Source organism: Bufo bufo, chromosome 4, assembly GCF_905171765.1.
Source record: "Bufo bufo chromosome 4, aBufBuf1.1, whole genome shotgun sequence".
NCBI classification, from domain to species: Eukaryota; Metazoa; Chordata; class Amphibia; order Anura; family Bufonidae; genus Bufo; species Bufo bufo.
This window is the reverse complement of record NC_053392.1, coordinates 394,857,585-394,875,960: the sequence shown is the minus strand read 5'-3', so window position 1 is coordinate 394,875,960 and position 18,376 is coordinate 394,857,585. Positions and strand designations below refer to the sequence as shown.

The 18,376-nt window shown below is 46.7% G+C and overlaps 1 protein-coding gene across 5 annotated transcripts in view; it reads right to left on the bottom strand.

Annotated features, from left to right (window-relative positions):
* The window catches only part of HIVEP2 (HIVEP zinc finger 2), a 216,231-nt gene extending 198,166 nt beyond the window's left edge, over window positions 1-18,065 (bottom strand). Inside the window, exons 1-2 of one of the 5 annotated variants that reach the window (XM_040429257.1) lie at window positions 17,379-18,065; window positions 16,124-16,201 (exon numbers count right to left, since the gene is read on the bottom strand). The gene's annotated coding sequence lies outside the window, so the exon portion shown is untranslated. Of the gene's footprint in view, window positions 1-15,493; window positions 15,561-16,123; window positions 16,202-17,262; window positions 17,312-17,378 lie in introns of those variants that run through there. The other 4 variants (XM_040429254.1, XM_040429252.1, XM_040429253.1 and 1 more) reach the window with 4 other exon arrangements.
* Between the last annotated feature and the right edge of the window lie 311 nt (window positions 18,066-18,376).

The window sequence follows — 18,376 nt, the reverse complement described above, 5'->3', positions numbered from 1 at the left end:
GAATAGAACTAGGGATTGACCGATTATTAGGGATCATAGATTTTTTTAGAGCCGATACTGATAATCTTTGAACTTTCAGGCCGATAGCCGATAATTTATATCTTATATATATTATATTAGTTGGTGGTCACTGAGGTGGTTGAAATGTGCATTTGGCACTAGTATATTATAAATGTAAATTACAAATTAATAAAGCCCTTAGTTGGTATTCAATTTATAATTTACATTTATAATATACTAGTGCCAAATGCCAATTTCCACACCATCTCCCCCTCCTCACTGACTTTATTAACCCCTATCAGACCTCAGGTCAGTCCTTTATTAACCCCTATCAGACCTTTATTAACCCCTATCAGACCTTTATTAACCTCTATCAGACCTCAGATCAGACCTTTATTAACCCCTATCAGACCTCAGATTAATAAAATAAAAAACTCCTCACCTCTCCTGCGCCACGGCTCCTCTTCATCTCCGGGTCCAGCGTCTCGCTCCCTGTGTTCTCCGGCCCGTGCTGCACTGTCACCTGACAGCGTGCAGCGTCAGGTCATAGTGCGCGCACTATGTCCTGACGCTGTACAGGGTAAGGACAGTGCAGCGCAGGCCCCATCAAAGACGACCAGGGAGGGTGAGTACCGGAAGCGCTTGTCACGCTTCTTCCCCGCTCCCAGCACCCGATGCATACTAGTGCGCGCTTCCAAAATGAAAGCGCTCAATAGTATTCGCTTTATACACATTATCGGTATATTGGCAAGGTTAGATGCCGATACCAATAATGTAAAAAATCCTGAATATCGGCCGATAATATCGGTACTTCCGATAATCGGTCGATCCCTAATTAGAACTGTATACTGAACCGTTATATGTGTGTTTACTTACAGTTCCACCAATTGAAAAATACAAATACCATACAAAAATTGCAACCATTCAAATTTCATATTGCAATCCAAATTGCATACAACCATACCAGATCATACTCAACCAATCTGCAAATAGTTACTGCTAGCTGGATATTGAAAATTACGACCAAATTCAGCAAGTGAACTATTAGTTAGACCTCAGATATACCTCTCAGAGAGATCATACAGTGCTTAAATAACTTAAAGTGAGAGTACAGATACTCAAGATAGAAATATATCCACCATTTTATGTTGAATGACAAGATTGAACAGTTGAACCACCATCTTATGCATATCGCCATCTTGTGATATCTTTTCAACACGTATTTTGTACATGGACTATCTGCTGCGGAGGTAGCAGTGTTATATAAGAAGAAAAGTTTAAGTTAATAAAGAAGTTATTTCAAGCATTTGGTGTGCTCTTTAAACCTACTGTTTCCATAGAACGGCGCTAGAGGAATTACAGAGTAATAGACAGTCTGGTTAGACTAAAAGTCAGAGATATCAAAATTCTTCTAATACCGCTCCTTCCTTTAAGGTGCTGAATATTGCCCCTTCCTTTAATGTGCTAAATACTGCCTCTTCCATTAAAGGCATTTATCATGTAGACAAAGTTAATACAAGACACTTACTAATGTATTGTGATCGGCCATATTGCCTTCTTTGCTGGCTATTTTCATTTTTCCATCACATTATACAATGTTCATTTCCATGGTTACGACCACCCTGCAGCAGTGGCCATGCTTGCATACCCTAGGAAAAAGTGCCGGTCTCGCTGGTGGCCAAGATTGAGGGAGTATGCATAGTCCAGCACTTTTTCCTATAATGTGCAAGCAGGACCACAACTGATGGATTGCAGGGTGCTTGTAACCATGGAAACGAGCAGTGTATAATGTGATGGAAGAATTAATCTAGCAAGCAAAGGAAGCAATATGGATAATCACAATACATTAGTAAGTGCCTTGTATTAACTTTCTGAACATGATAAATCAGAACTCGACAAATCCCATGGCGATCAGGAATATTGTCCTGGCGCTTGGGTATTTGTCAGACCGTTTTCAGAAGGTGCACGGGCGACGGGTGCGGCTCGCTGGAGGGGGGCCCGTTCTGTCCGGAGGCAGCAGGAGTGGAGATGAGCGCCTCCATTGTGGAAGCGCTCATCTCCATATTCACCTGTATCGCCGTCCTCAGGACAGCGATACAGATGAACGGTGCAGAGGAGGAGCAGGGGAGAGGCGTCTCCCTTGCCCGTTCCTCTGATAGGCTACAGGCACTAGGCCTGTAGCCTATCAGAGGCCGATGCAGTCGGCGCGATGACGTCAGAGCCGTACAGTGCGGGACACAGGCCAGAAGAGGCCTGCATCGCATCACTGACAGCAGCATAAGGTAAGGCTACTTTCACACTTGCGGCAGAGAGATCCGGCAAGCAGTTCCGTCGCCGGAACTGCCTGCCGGATCAGGCAAAATGTATGCTAACTGATGGCATTAGTAAGACTGATCAGGATCCTGATCAGTCTTAAAAATGCCTGATCAGTCGAAAAAATGCATTGAAATGCCGGATCAGTCTTTCCGGTGTCATCCGGCAAAAACGGATCCGGCATTTATTTTTTCACCTTTTTTTCAGTCTGCGCATGCGCATACCGGAAGGACGGATCCGGCATTCTGAATGCCGGATCCGGCACTAATACATTCCTATGGGAAAAAATGCCTGATCCGGCATTCAGGCAAGTCTTCAGTTTTTTTAGCCGGAGATAAAACCGTAGCATGCTACGGTTTTCTCTTTTGCCTGATCAGTCAAAACGACTGAACTGAAGACATCCTGATGCAAACTGAACGGATTACTCTCCATTCAGAATGCATGGGGACATACCTGATCAGTTCTTTTCCGGTATAGAGCCCCTGTGACGGAACTCTATGCCGGAAAAGAACAACGCAAGTGTGAAAGTAGCCTAAGTATATGAGTTTATTGTTTTTATTATTTATAGTATACTGTGGCAAGAAGGGGGGTGGGGGCCCTATATACTGGCACAATATGGGGGGCGGGCACTATGGAGAAGAGGGGAAGCACTATAGGGCCCTATATAATGGCACAATATGGGGGGGCACTATGGGGGCCCAATATACTGCCACAATATGGGGGGCACTATGGAGAAGAGGGGAAGCACTATGGTGGCCCCAACAGACCTTGATGTCACAAAATGTAGATAGGAAGATGAAATCTGAGCAAGGACACCGGCTAGCTGTTCACTTGTGTTGCTGTCAGATGCTTATTTTCTACATTGCTAGCTCTAAGCTGAGGGTTTGCCAGGTTCTTGTACCTTATTGTCACTCATAAAGGACAGAAATGGCATATGGATGAGATGAAGTGAAGAATCCTGCACTATTGTATCCCATAAAATAACGGAAGCCTGACAAATCCATTATATAAGGCTACTTTCACACCTGCGTTAGGTGCGGATCCGTCTGGTATCTGCACAGACGGATCCGCACCTATAATGCAAACGCTTAGATCCGTTCAGAACGGATCCGTTTGCATTACCATGAACAAAAAAAAAAAATATATATATATATATTATATTTTTTTTTTGTTCATGATAATGCAAACGGATCCGTTTTGACTTTACATTGAAAGTCAATGGGGGACGGATCCATTTGAAAATTGAGCCATACTGTGTCAAATTCAAACGGATCCGTCCCCATTGACTTACATTGTAAGTCTGGACGGATCCGTTTGCCTCCGCACGGCCAGGCGAACACCAGAACGCTGCAAGCTGCGGTAGGGTGTCCGCTTGCTGAGCGGAGCGGAGGCTGAACGCTGCCAGACTGATGCATTCTGAGCGGATCCGCATCCACTCAGAATGCATTAGGGCTGTACGGATGCGTTCGGGGCCGCTTGTGAGACCCTTCAAACGGAGCTCACAAGCGGAACCCCGACGCTAGTGTGAAAGTAGCCTAAGTCGACTGAAAAAATAAGGGTACTTTCACACTAGCATTAAAGTTTTTCGGTATTGAGTTCCGTCATAGGGGCTCAATACCGGAAAAAAAACTGCATCACTTTTATCCCAATGCATTCTGAATGGAGAGCAATCCGTTCAGTATGCATCAGGATGTCTTCAGTTCAGTCCCTTTTACGGTATTTGGCCTGAGAAAATACCGCAACATGCTGCGGGTATTTTCTCCAGCCAAGATTCTGGAACACTTGCCGGAATGCTGTACACCATTGGAGTAAAAAAAAATTATGATGGCATTTAACTTATTTAAATGATGGATCCAAACAGTGACCGTCAGTGGCGTAACTAGAGCTAACTGGATCCCTCGGTCCCCTTAATGCAGACAAAAAAATAAAAAATACTCAGCTCTCGTCACCTCCAGCAGGCGCTTCCCCTCTTCGTGCAGCACTGCCTCTAGGCACGCATTACACTTGACTGATGTCGCATAGCATCAGGTTATAGCGTGCTCCTACGTACATTATGTCCTGTCCTGATGCTGTGCGCTGCCAGAACTTAGTAAAGGTCAGGTGTCCGGAGAAGAAGGACAGGCAGCAGTGAGTAATAGCAGCGCGAGGACATACTCACCGCTCCTCCTCCCGGGCAGCTTCCTAAATCTGGATCCCTGGCAGCTGCTTCCCCTGCCTCCATGGTAGCTATGCCCCTGACCATCACGAATGGTCATGTATGTCGTGCTGTTCTTGCCATCAAGCATGACCGAATGCACAGATGTGACCATAGCCTAAATCTCCACAATGTCAGACAGCAGCTTGCTCTTCGGATTTATTACTACCTTCTCTCACAATGTCATCATTCATTTCTCTGTATGAACCATACTTATAAGGTAACTGAAGGTAGATTTTTTTTACTAACTCAGAGGCTGACAGCAGAAATGTAAGATGTGTGCATGATCACTACAGTTACACAAGTAAACCCGAGTGCAAAACAATGAGGTCACCATTTTCCAGGAAATCAGTCAAGTCCTAGCAAAGCAGAAGGCCGAGGGCCTTTAGAGATTGTCACCGTTTATCATTAACCACGTCACAACAGCCATGCTATAAAGCCAGCAACACAGGTTTATCTTGTTGTGTTACTGTACAAACCTCGAGTGAAGGGACACCAAACCTCGAAGAAGGGACACCAAACCTCGAAGAAGGGACACCAAACCTCGAAGAAGGGACACCAAACCTCGAGTGAAGGGACACCAAACCTCGAAGAAGGGACACCAAACCTCGAAGAAGGGACACCAATGACTGAAAATAATGTCCCTGATCTCTAGAAAGAAATCTCCACTCTGCTTGTAGTTCACCTTTTGAACTGTTTTGTGTATTGCGGCTCTAACTTGAGCAAATGCCTTGAGGCTGCTCAGCAAGTCAGGGGAGATACTCAGGCATCACTACATGCGTCAGAAAAGGACATTCCACTTCATAAAAAATATGTATTGTCTCACAAAGCTCGGGGACAGAAAGAACACAGTAAATTCTTTTCATTTTCACTAGTCTGTGTCGTATGTTTATCAAAAACAGAACAGGAACCTGCGCACTACTTAAAACAAACAGCGACTGCAAGGGAGATCTGTACACACCTGGCTGGGCCGTTACACCTTCATACCGTCGTATTGTACAAGGTCACAAGGGAGATCTGTACACACCTGGCTGGGCCGTTACACCTTCATACCGTCGTATTGTACAAGGTCACAAGGGAGATCTGTACACACCTGGCTGGGCCGTTACACCTTCATACCGTCGTATTGTACAAGGTCACAAGGGAGATCTGTACACACCTGGCTGGGCCGTTACACCTTCATACCGTCGTATTGTACAAGGTCACGAGGGAGATCTGTACACACCTGGCTGGGCCGTTACACCTTCATACCGTCGTATTGTACAAGGTCACGAGGGAGATCTGTACACACCTGGCTGGGCCGTTACACCTTCATACCGTCGTATTGTACAAGGTCACGAGGGAGATCTGTACACACCTGGCTGGGCCGTTACACCTTCATACCGTCGTATTGTACAAGGTCACGAGGGAGATCTGTACACACCTGGCTGGGCCGTTACACCTTCATACCGTCGTATTGTACAAGGTCACGAGGGAGATCTGTACACACCTGGCTGGGCCGTTACACCTTCATACCGTCGTATTGTACAAGGTCACGAGGGAGATCTGTACACACCTGGCTGGGCCGTTACACCTTCATACCGTCGTATTGTACAAGGTCACGAGGGAGATCTGTACACACCTGGCTGGGCCGTTACACCTTCATACCGTCGTATTGTACAAGGTCACGAGGGAGATCTGTACACACCTGGCTGGGCCGTTACACCTTCATACCGTCGTATTGTACAAGGTCACGAGGGAGATCTGTACACACCTGGCTGGGCCGTTACACCTTCATACCGTCGTATTGTACAAGGTCACGAGGGAGATCTGTACACACCTGGCTGGGCCGTTACACCTTCATACCGTCGTATTGTACAAGGTCACAAGGGAGATCTGTACACACCTGGCTGGGCCGTTACACCTTCATACCGTCGTATTGTACAAGGTCACAAGGGAGATCTGTACACACCTGGCTGGGCCGTTACACCTTCATACCGTCGTATTGTACAAGGTCACGAGGGAGATCTGTACACACCTGGCTGGGCCGTTACACCTTCATACCGTCGTATTGTACAAGGTCACGAGGGAGATCTGTACACACCTGGCTGGGCCGTTACACCTTCATACCGTCGTATTGTACAAGGTCACGAGGGAGATCTGTACACACCTGGCTGGGCCGTTACACCTTCATACCGTCGTATTGTACAAGGTCACGAGGGAGATCTGTACACACCTGGCTGGGCCGTTACACCTTCATACCGTCGTATTGTACAAGGTCACGAGGGAGATCTGTACACACCTGGCTGGGCCGTTACACCTTCATACCGTCGTATTGTACAAGGTCACGAGGGAGATCTGTACACACCTGGCTGGGCCGTTACACCTTCATACCGTCGTATTGTACAAGGTCACGAGGGAGATCTGTACACACCTGGCTGGGCCGTTACACCTTCATACCGTCGTATTGTACAAGGTCACGAGGGAGATCTGTACACACCTGGCTGGGCCGTTACACCTTCATACCGTCGTATTGTACAAGGTCACAAGGGAGATCTGTACACACCTGGCTGGGCCGTTACACCTTCATACCGTCGTATTGTACAAGGTCACAAGGGAGATCTGTACACACCTGGCTGGGCCGTTACACCTTCATACTGTCATATTGTACAAGGTCACAAGGGAGATTTGTACACACCTGGCTGGGCCGTTACACCTTCATACTGTCATATTGTACAAGGTCACAAGGGAGATCTGTACACACCTGGCTGGGCCGTTACACCTTCATACTGTCATATTGTACAAGGTCACAAGGGAGATCTGTACACACCTGGCTGGGCCGTTACACCTTCATACTGTCATATTGTACAAGGTCACAAGGGAGATCTGTACACACCTGGCTGGGCCGTTACACCTTCATACTGTCATATTGTACAAGGTCACGAGGGAGGCCGTTTGTGCTACATTTACTAACAAATACATTGTCACAAAGTGACACGAGTCACAAAATTGAGGATCCACATAAACAGGTTCGAAGGAACAAACAGCAGCCGTAAGGAGAACTATTTCCTCTTAAAGGGGTTGTCCCACCAGGAAAACGCCTTTCCTACGTGATGAAATCCCCGGCAATCAACTGTCAATATAGGGTAAGAGCTCATGAACACGTCCATTGCCATTTTTGGGGTCCATAAATTGATACTGGCCATATGTGTTCTACATTTTGTGGAACGGACCATCATGCCCTCTGTAGAGATGTCCTATCCTTGTGCGCAAATCAGACATATTCTATTTTTGCGGGACCGCGGAATGGCCAAACAGACATTTTTTGGAGCCTCACTGAAGTGAATGGATCTGCGAAAAATGCAGATCGGAGGCAGACAAAAAACACACTCGTGTGCATGAGCCCAAGAGCTGCACTTCTCTTGAGAGGCCACCACAAGAGAAATGCAGTATCATAGAAGTGAGGGAATCAGATTGAATTCTGAACAGATTCGATTTGCACCAATCGATTTGCTCATCTCTATAATGGTGCATTTTTCTTGGGGTGTCCTTTGCAAGACAAAAGTGCTGCGGTGTAAACACGATCTGCTGCCGGCAAACAACGAGTCTGGGGACGAGCGATGGCATTAGCGATCACTCCTGCATGTAAATGCACTGGTCTCCTCTTCTAGCGATCAGCAGACTTCTTTCCCGACAAAGTGCTTGTACATCATCCCATGTAAAGGGACCTTATGAAAATGGGTTCTCCTGATGGGACAACCCCTTTAAGAGGAAACAGTTGTCTTTACTGCTGCGGTTTGTTTCTCTGAACCCCTGTATGTGGATCCTGTTGTCACAGGACCTGACCCTACTGCTCAAGAGACTGCCCCTTGATTGAAAAGGGTCAGACATCTTGCCTGGTCCTGTCAATCTCACGCCTGTGCCATTGCTCCGAGTAGTAGCGCAAGCACAGAGGCTCTACTGCTGCTACCTGAACTGCGTAGATGCTGACTGTGCATGCACCACTACACTTCTAGGAGTACCCAGATGTATGAAGCGCATGCACAGTCGACATCTGCACTGCTCAGGCGCTTAGCTTACCTGCTCCAGCCTATATTATAGTCGGCTATTATGTTCAGGTAGACATAAAACTAAACACACCTCAGATGAATAACCATGTGTCACCTAGGCTAAAGGGGCAGCCCTGCCAGTCCTTACCATGATTCATCACTTGGCATTACAAACAAATCATTTAGTAGGTTCCTCTGACAATCTGAATGATGAATCACAGAGCTGAACTCCGGCACATATAGTGATAGCATGTTATATCAATCTTTCGCACACAGGTCAACTAAGCTGGCCACGGTCTGCCATTAATTAGTCATCTTCTTTAGTGCAGATACCTGATAACTAGAGATGAGCAAATTTTTTATTTTGAAATTCATTCACGCTTTGTTTACTGGTAAAAGGTGAATTGTGTTATGAATTCCGTTACCACGGACCATAGTCACCATAACGCAATTCTGTGACGGAATGCATAACGGAATGCCTTTAAGAGGCATTCCGTTATGCATTCCGTCATAATAGAAGTCTATGGGCTGCAAAACGGATCCGTTCCGTTTCCGTAAGGACTCATGCACACGGCCGTTGCCCGCCCTGGCCGTTTTGCGCCCCACAAACTGAGGGTCTACAATATGCGGGCATCGGCCGTGTGCTCCCCGCATCACGGATGCTTCCGTGGCGTTTCTGTCCATGCCTCCGCACCGCAAAAAAATTGGATAGGTTCAATTTTTTTGAGTTGCGGACGAATCACGGACCCATTCATGGGTCTCGATCCGTCTAGGCCACCGTACGGATGTTGCCCATGCATTGGGGACCGCAAATTGCGGTCCCCAATGCACGGAGCGGCCGCACAACGGCCATGAACATGAGGCCTTATGCAAGAGAGGACTCCAGCATAACGAAAACTGGACGGATCCGTTATGCAGCCCATAGACTTCTATTATGACGGAATGAATAACGGAATGCCTCTAAAGGCATAACCTGTCCCCTCCCTACATCTCTGAGCTACTTTCTAGATACATCCCTATTCGCAATCTCCGATCCTCACAAGACCTCCTTCTCTTCTGTCCTCTTATCACCTCTTCCCACAATCGACTCCAAGATTTCTCCCGTGCATCCCCCACACTCTGGAACTCGCTTCCCCAACATATCAGACTCTCACCTACAGTAGAATCCTTCAAAAGAAACCTAAAAACCCACCTCTTCAGACAAGCCTACAACCAGTGACCCTGCTGCCTCTATACCGCCATGACCAACTTAACTCGCACCTACTGTGTCATTCTCCTATACCATGTAGATTGGAAGCCCTCACGGGCAGGGCCCTCTCTCCTTCTGTACCAGTTTGTAACTTGTCTTGTTTATGATTAGTGCAATTGTCTGTATTATGTATGTGCACCGCTTATCATATGTACAGCGCTATGGAATGAATGGCGCTTTAATAATAAATAATAATAATAATAAAGGCATTCCGTCATAGAATTGCGTTATGGTCCGTGGTAACAGAATCCAGAACGCAATTCACCTTTTACCAGTAAGCGAAGCGTGAACGAATTTCATAACCTGAAATTCGCTCATCTCTACTGATAACCAAAAATCTGATGCAATTTTTATCTTTTTGACCTTTTTCCTTTTCATCTCTACTCCATTAGGATTTTATTTAGGGCTCACGCACACAGCCGTAGTTTTGGTCGGCATCCAATCTGCGTTTTGGGCAGATCAGATGCTGACCCCATTCATCTGAATGGGGCCACCAAAGATGCGGGCAGCACACCCGTGTGCCGTCGGCATCTGTATGTCTGTTCCGCGGCCCTGCAAAAAAATTTAACATTTCCTATTTTGTCCATTTTGCGAACAAGGATAGAACATTTCTGCCGGAGTAAAAAAATTAAAATAAAATAAAAATGCCTGCATGCACTCGGCTGGTATCCATGTTTTGAGGTTAAGCAATTTGCAGATCGCAAAACACTGTGCATGAGCCCTTAGGCCCCTTACAAACAAGTGTGTCCGGATTAGGTCCGGATGCGTCCCGGTGCATTGCGGCAAACCATTGCGAGTAGGTACCCAATTGCAGTCAGTTTTTGACTGCAACTGCGATTGCGTTCCGTTGTTCAGTTTTTATCGCGCGGGTGCAATGCGTTTTGCACGCTCGTGATAAAAAACTGAATGTGGTACCCAAACCCGAACTTCACAGAAGTTCAGGTTTGGGTTCAAGGTTGTGTAGATTGTATTATTTTCCCTTATAACCATGTTATAAGGGAAAATAATAGCATTCTGAATACAGAATGCATAGTAAAATAGAGCTGGAGGGGTTAAAAAAATAAAATAAATAATTTAACTCACCTTAATCCACTTGTTCGCGCAGCCGGCATCTCTTCTGTCTTGTTCTGTGAGGAATAGGACCTTTGATGACGTCACTACGCTCATCACATGGTCCGTCACATAATCCATCACCATGACGGACCATGTGATGAGCGTAGTGATGTCATCAAAGGTCCTATTCCTCACAAAAGAAGACAGAAGAGATGCCGGGCTGCGCGAACAAGTAGATTAAGGCGAGTTAAATTAAAAAAAAATTTTTAACCCCTCCAGCCCTATTTTACTATGCATTCTGTATTCAGAATGCTATTATTTTCCCTTATAACCATGTTATAAGGGAAAATAATAAAGATCGGGTCCCCATCCCGATCGTCTCCTAGCAACCGTGCGTGAAAATCGCACCGCATCCGCACTTGCTTGCGGATGCTTGCGATTTTCACGCAACCCCATTCATTTCTATGGGGCCTGAGTTACGTGAAAAATGCACAAAGAGGAGCATGCTGTGATTTTCACGCAACGCACAAGTGATGCGTGAAAATCACCGCTCATGTGCACAGCCCCATAGAAATGAATAGTTCCGGATTCAGTGCGGGTGCAATGCGTTCACCTCACGCATTGCACCCGCGCGGAAATCTCGCCTGTGTGAAAGGGGCCTTAGTCTTTGCATATTTGTAGAAGATGTAGCTGGATAACCAGTCATAGCTCTGATGGTCCATTAATGGCCATCTTTAGCCACCCTACTGAAATTGTGCCTAGTGATGATGCCACCACGAAGAAAATACATAAGGGGATCTATGCTCATATCCGAAGTACGGCTTATGTCATAGGGCGTCTTTTGCTGTGTTTCATTATGAATAGTGAACGGAAATAAGCATGGAAACGAATAATCTGCTTTCAATCACTTTTCCTCTTCTATTTCTTGTTATATTTAAAGTGAACCTTTATCAGAGAACAGCTGGCATCCTAGTGGGAACCATCAGCGTTAGGCTCTGGGCGCTGTGCATCTGACGTACACATTTGTATGCCAAAAACTCTATCGACGTATGCACGTAGGTACTATTACATTCCCATCAGTCCCTAAGGGATGAGTACACCACACTAGTGTCCTTTTAAGGCTACTTTCACACTCGCGTTTGGTGCGGATGCGTCATGGATCTGCACAAACGCATCCGTTCAGACAATACAACCGCATGCATCCGTTCAGATTGTATTATTTTTAACATAGCCAAGACGGATCCGTCTTGAACACCATTGAAAGTCAATGGAGGACGGATCCGTTTTCCAGTGTGCCAGATTGTGTCATAGAAAACGGATCCGTCCCCATTGACTTGCATTGTGTGTCACAACGGATCTGTTTGGCTCAGTTTCATCAGACGGACACCAAAACGCTGCAGGCCGAGTTTTGGTGTCTGCCTCCAGAGCAGAATGGCGGCTGAACAGAGCCAAACTGATACATTCTGAGCGGAGCCTTTTCCTTTCAGAATGCATTAGTGTAAAACTGATCCGTTTTAGACCGCTTGTGAGAGCCGTGAACGTATCTCACAAATGGAAACGCCAGTGTGAAAGTAGCCTTAATGCATAACTGACAGGTTTACATCTGAATGCAATTTCAATAAGGTCCTGGAGATCCACAATATAATGTACAAGAAATGTCAATGTACATATTTTCATTTTCTTCCGTTTTGCACAAGTAAAGAGTAATCATTTGTTAAAGCACTGAAAGATTTCCCACAATAGCCCATGTAATCGCAATGGTTTTAGTAGAAAGAAAATTATATTATTATCTATAATAGTAGACTTAAAGGGGTATTCCCAGCTCAAACAATGGGGGCATATCGCTAGGATATGTCCCCATTGTCTGATAGGTGTGGGTCCCACCTACCCACACCTACAACGAGAACGAAGCGGGGAGCGCTGTGGCTGGAGGACCCCAGATTTCCCGGGGTGCGTCCGCCACCAAGCGCTGCTCCCATAGAAGTGAATGGGAGCGCACCGTGCATGCGCGGCCCATGCTCCCATTCATTTCTATGGGGCAGACAGCAATAGCCGAGCCAGCTCTTGGCTATTTTCGGCAGCCCCATAGAAATGAATGGAGGGCGGCTGCGCATGTGCCCTCCATTCATTTCCCGGCTCCGTTCTCATTGTAGGTGCGGGTGCTAGTGGTGGGACCCGCACCTATCAGACAAAGGGGGCATATCCTAGCAATATGCCCCCATTGTCTGAGATAGGAAAACCCCTTTAAATGTCAAACCCCATGCTGCTATACCAGTGAAAAGAATCATACTCATTTGCTTTCGGACTCCACGGCTCCCTTTATTGATTCTCCGATCCCAGTCTGTAAACTTCGAGCTGCAGCCAATGACTGGTCTCAGAGGTTATGTGTTCTTATTCGGTGTCCAGTCTTTGGCGGCAGCAGTGCATGAGAATCCATTAGTCTGGAAGTTTACACACAGGGACCAGAAGACCAGTGAAGGAAGCCAGGGAAACACAGAGCCATAACAGAGCAGAGGGGAGCAGGTGACCATGTTTTTTTCCCGTAAATTGCATGGAGTTTTAATTTAAAATAGTTTAAAAAAAAAGTTGGACAACATCTTTAAAAAAGGACTGTCAGCAGTTTGGACAATGCTAAACTGCTAACAGTGCTAGGTATGGGCTTGGAACAACAGAACAAACATAACTGCAGACAGCACGTCACTGTGAAGCTCCACCTCTAGTGCTCTTGCAGAAGCAGAATCTGGCAGAAGAAAACCTTCATATTCTCACTACTCCTGATAATGAAAGGTCTAAAAAAAAAAAAAGTATGTTTGTACTGCTCTGTCCAGTCCCTACCTAGTGCTCTTAGAAATTTAACATGGTCAAAACAGAGTCCCCTTAAATGGGTTTGCTGGGAGTTTACTACTGAATATGTATTCTTAGGATAGGTCATCAGCATCAGATCTGAGGAGGCTGGAGCTGGCTGAAGAAGCTGTGCTATTCTCTATTCGAGAAGAGGCACAGTTCTGTCCATTGATTAGTAGCCGTGAAAGGTCCTGCAGCTCTCTCCCATACAAGTGAATTTTATACATGCTGCAGTACTGTAAAAATACACCTGCCTGACCCGTAGATTACCACATAATAACGTTTTTATAACCCAATCATTGTAGGCACTTGTTCACATAGTACATGGAATTTCTCCATAATGAATGGCCTTTAGGCCTGGATTCTTTATAGCGTGTTGGATTTTTATCATTTATACACATGCAGTATTTCGTGTGCATTAGTCCCTGCAGGATTTCCATGGCAGAAACCTGCTGGGCTGCTTTTATCCTTCTCTTCGCACACATACGTAATGTCCATACACTGTCCCAGATCAGCGAGTCATTCTGATTCATGCCTTATCATCACTACGGTTTTGGAGAAATAACAACCTGCGGATTATGTGGAAGGTTCCCTGAACAGCCTGTGGGTATTCCATGAAAAAGCCCACAAGCTTTGAAATGTATGTGCAGGTAGAGGACTGTGTGTGCGCACATCCCCACTTCTATACTCCATTCCTGGTCTATCCCCAGGATAGACTATACATATCGGAGGGGGTAGGACTCCCTAAACCCCAGCTGCTTCAGAGTAGTGCTGGAAGACGGCACTGGAATTACTCAGCTCCATCCACTGTGTAGAGGACGTGGTTGGTTACTGCAGCGCCACTCTCACTGACGTGGATGGGAGCAGTACTGCAGTTACAAGCTCCATCCTCTACATGTGTACTCTGAAGCAGCTGATCAGTAGGGGTGCAGGGTGCTGAACCCCACTTATCAGGTTTTTGATGACCCTGAAGACAGGCCATTATTATTAAAATCTAGAAATACCCCTTTAAGTTGTAGAACTGATTATTACCACTGGAAATGAAAGGCGATGAATAGAACTAGGAACGATGAAATAAAACTTGGTATTGTATGATAACCTTATAGTCAGTGCTCAGTGATGTCATCATGAGGTTAATCCTAATGTAGGCGGACGGACTCTGTGCTGGAAACTATAAGAACAGATAACACGTCAGAGCCATCAGATTCCAGCCTCACGCAGGTCAAACAGTGGGAATTATGAGATAAAGCTGAGCCGTCACCACCCCTGACATATCTGTTACTTAATCATCTGCATTGATACTGGAGCATCTTTTTACATGACTATGTTGTGTCATTCCTTTATTATTCCTACTAGATGTTTATGTATAAAGGTCCAAGTGGGTGCAACCAGTTGGTAGCATGTGTCCCTGCACTGTCTGACACTATTCAATCATTCATTAATAAACTTCTAGTAGGAATAAGCCAGGAACGTGCAACATAGAATTATATTTACAAAAAAATAGAAAAAAAAATAAAAAGAAATTTTTATTGCGCGGGGAATGCAAGTAGTTGCTGTCAGTTCACAACCGCAAGAGACGTCAATGTGACGGCGCAACATTTAAGATTCCAGTCATTGATGACAAGGTATAGGCGACAGCAACCTATTGGGACCCTGTGCCACGGTCACGCTGATTTGCACCAATAAATACAGCCTCAGACGTCACGTCAACATCTAACCTCAACGCAACCCAACCATATATTTACATTCAATTTCAAAGTCGTACATCAAAAAAACGTGTTGTCACTTTTTAGTCAAACACATTCCCCTTACCACGTGTCACCTCCCCGCTGTAACTGACCTATATGTGGCTTATAAAGTGCCAACGCTCTATAGACATTGCTGTACCGCCATCTACAAGCAATAACAGCACCCTACCATGATTTCCAGCAGGCACACAAAGGGTGGGGAAAGCAGGAAAGAATCTGGGATTTTCCACTCAAGGATCCCCCAAGCAAGCGGGGATAGTACAGCTCTCTTGACATAGGAAATCCCATGGGACAATGTACATTGGATTAATGCACAGTTTCCCAGGCTGCCACCAGAGACGCCAGCATGCCCGCCCATCTACAATGGATCCCTGCTATTACTATGCAGCTCTCATTAGAAATATCCAGACAGAAAGCGAGCTTATTCCTCTCCCTGCAGGGCAATGAGAAAGAAGGAAGGAGAGGGAGAACATCTGGTTTGATGGCAGGCAGAGCCCCTTGTTAACCCCCTTCCTGTGACTATTACACGTCATGGAACATTCCCGGAACGGGCCAACGTTCCACCCACTCCTGAGAACACACAGACAGATCTGTGCCTGAGAATGGATGATGTGCTGCATGCACCTACTATACAGCAAGCTACTGCCCCCTGTTATCAGCCATGGCAGGCAAAAGGCCACCGTCATCCACTTACTTCTGACACCCAGACCTTTCTCATTCAGACCTGCTGCTCCTTTAAGAGTCCATGTAGACATGGGGTTAAAGTTTCTTCCTAGACAGAGAGACAGCAGGGCATGAATATTTCAGCAGCCTGCGGTATACAAAGTAGTAAGAGCGGGCACCGTGTCACACACATGACCATATGGTCCTGACAAATTGTGCCATCTACATGACCAAAGAGATCTCTGCCTATAGCTATCATCTAGATCATACAAATAGATGGCATACAGGGCACACACCATGACACCGAGTTTAGAAAAGTGCCATTTTCCTTCCTGTAGCCAGAGATGGGCAGGAATCCTTAAATAGACTGAGCCCATGCCGTTGCTGATCTTTGCCCCCTCTCTCTCCCGGCTGCTGTCATTAGGAGCCATACAAATTCCTGTGGATATTACGCCAACCTCTTCCTAATCTGCATACGTTCTCAGCCTGGGTATTCCCCACATTTCCCAACTGATCAGAAGCCCCCCTCTATAGGCACAGGGCCCTCATCGGGGGTGGGGGGCTTTCACCCTGTATACATCGCCAATCTTTCTGCTAGGATTATTATTTTTCTTCAATTTATGACTTGTCCCCGATACTGTCACCAGACTGCAATGTACAGCGGGGGAGGGGATGCCAGTATCACCCACACCACCCATAAGTGCTGAGGTGAGTACCACCAGGATAGGAGCCTAGGATTAATTACAATGAGGGCCTCAATAAAGCAGGCAGATGTAAAACTGGGTCATCATCAGCATGTGCCCTCCTGGGTGCCAGTCTTCATTTTCTGATCAGGTGACCATGGCTTAACGCCATCATTATTCCATACCCAGAAGCCATCATAATACTAATGGTGAGGAGGAGGATAATGGAGATAAGTACTACCTACCTGCTCTCCCTGGTGCCCTCTGCCCATTGGCACTGGGTAAACAATGATAGGGGGGCTTTCCTCCCATCCCAAATCTCCAGCAGGGGGATCACCCAGTGCATAGAAGGGGCTGTAGAAATAATAGGAGCTATCACAGTGCCATACTGATTATTGCCAAGGCAACCAGCAGCAGAGGGACATGGTGCCCAGCTAGATGCCACCCATGACAACAACGTCACATCAGCTGGAGCGATGACAGGTACCTGGCACGGCTCCTGCCAGAACAGCGGGGGGTCAGGACCCTGCAGGATGCCAGGCAGGATGGTAGGTGTAACACAGACCTTCTGACATGCAAATGGAGGCGGCTGCAGTGACTCACCGGATCTGAGGCGCTCACCCTCCGCGATCAGCCCGCAGACAGAAAGAATCATGCCAGTGTTCCTGGGCACCAGACTATAATCCTGGGTAGAAGAAGAAAGTAGTGGCTGCTCGCCCCCCTGCCGGGCAGAGGGTGGCTGCTTCCTGTGCACGCCGGTTGTCAGTGTGATCTATGTGGGCATGATGTGTGTGTGCTGATCAGGGGCAGGCAGACGGAGGGTAAGGCAGAGTTCACCGGAGGAGGAGGGGGGAAGGGGGCGGAGAGGTGGTGGTGTTTTCAGGGGGATCCCTGGTGCAGGAGGTGCGGTACCGCAGTTACATGCAGCCTACGTCTACACCAATCCCATCAGCTGTGCACACACAACGGCAGTACCTGTTCGAGCTAGAAAGGGGCAGGTGCAGGAAGCAGAGGCAGGCATGAGATAATGGTGTCCTTGGGATGGCAGCAGGTAGTCCCCTCACTTTGCTGGGGCGTCTTCTAGATGGACTGGTGCCTAGCAATGAGCTGGTGCCCGGCGTGTGAGCCTCCTGTGCTGTGCAGACACTCGGGGTTATTCCTGGCACCGCTTCCCAGAACACAACTTACAAGGAGGAAGAGAGGAGAGGAGAGCGCTCAGCCAGTGACGTCATCGGATCCCCCAGCGCGTCCCAGGGAGAGGAGGAACCAAGCGCAGCGCACACACTGAAGCAACACCGGGCGGCTTCTACAACGGGTCACGCACAAGATGTCAAAAACAAATCATTGCGACAACAATGGCAGTAAAGTGACAAACTGTGGGACTTAAAGGGGATTTCCTCCAAATGTCATCAATGGGACCACCAGTACCACCTGCAACTCCAGTCAGTGTCCATATCCATAGTGCTCTAGGGCATACTCCAGACGTTTGAGGGAGACTTCGGTTTCATCCTTTCCTGCATATCTATGCACTTCAATCATTTCCTTTTTACACAATAGTGCAAAAATTATCTGAATATAGAAATGTATAAAATCCCAATAAT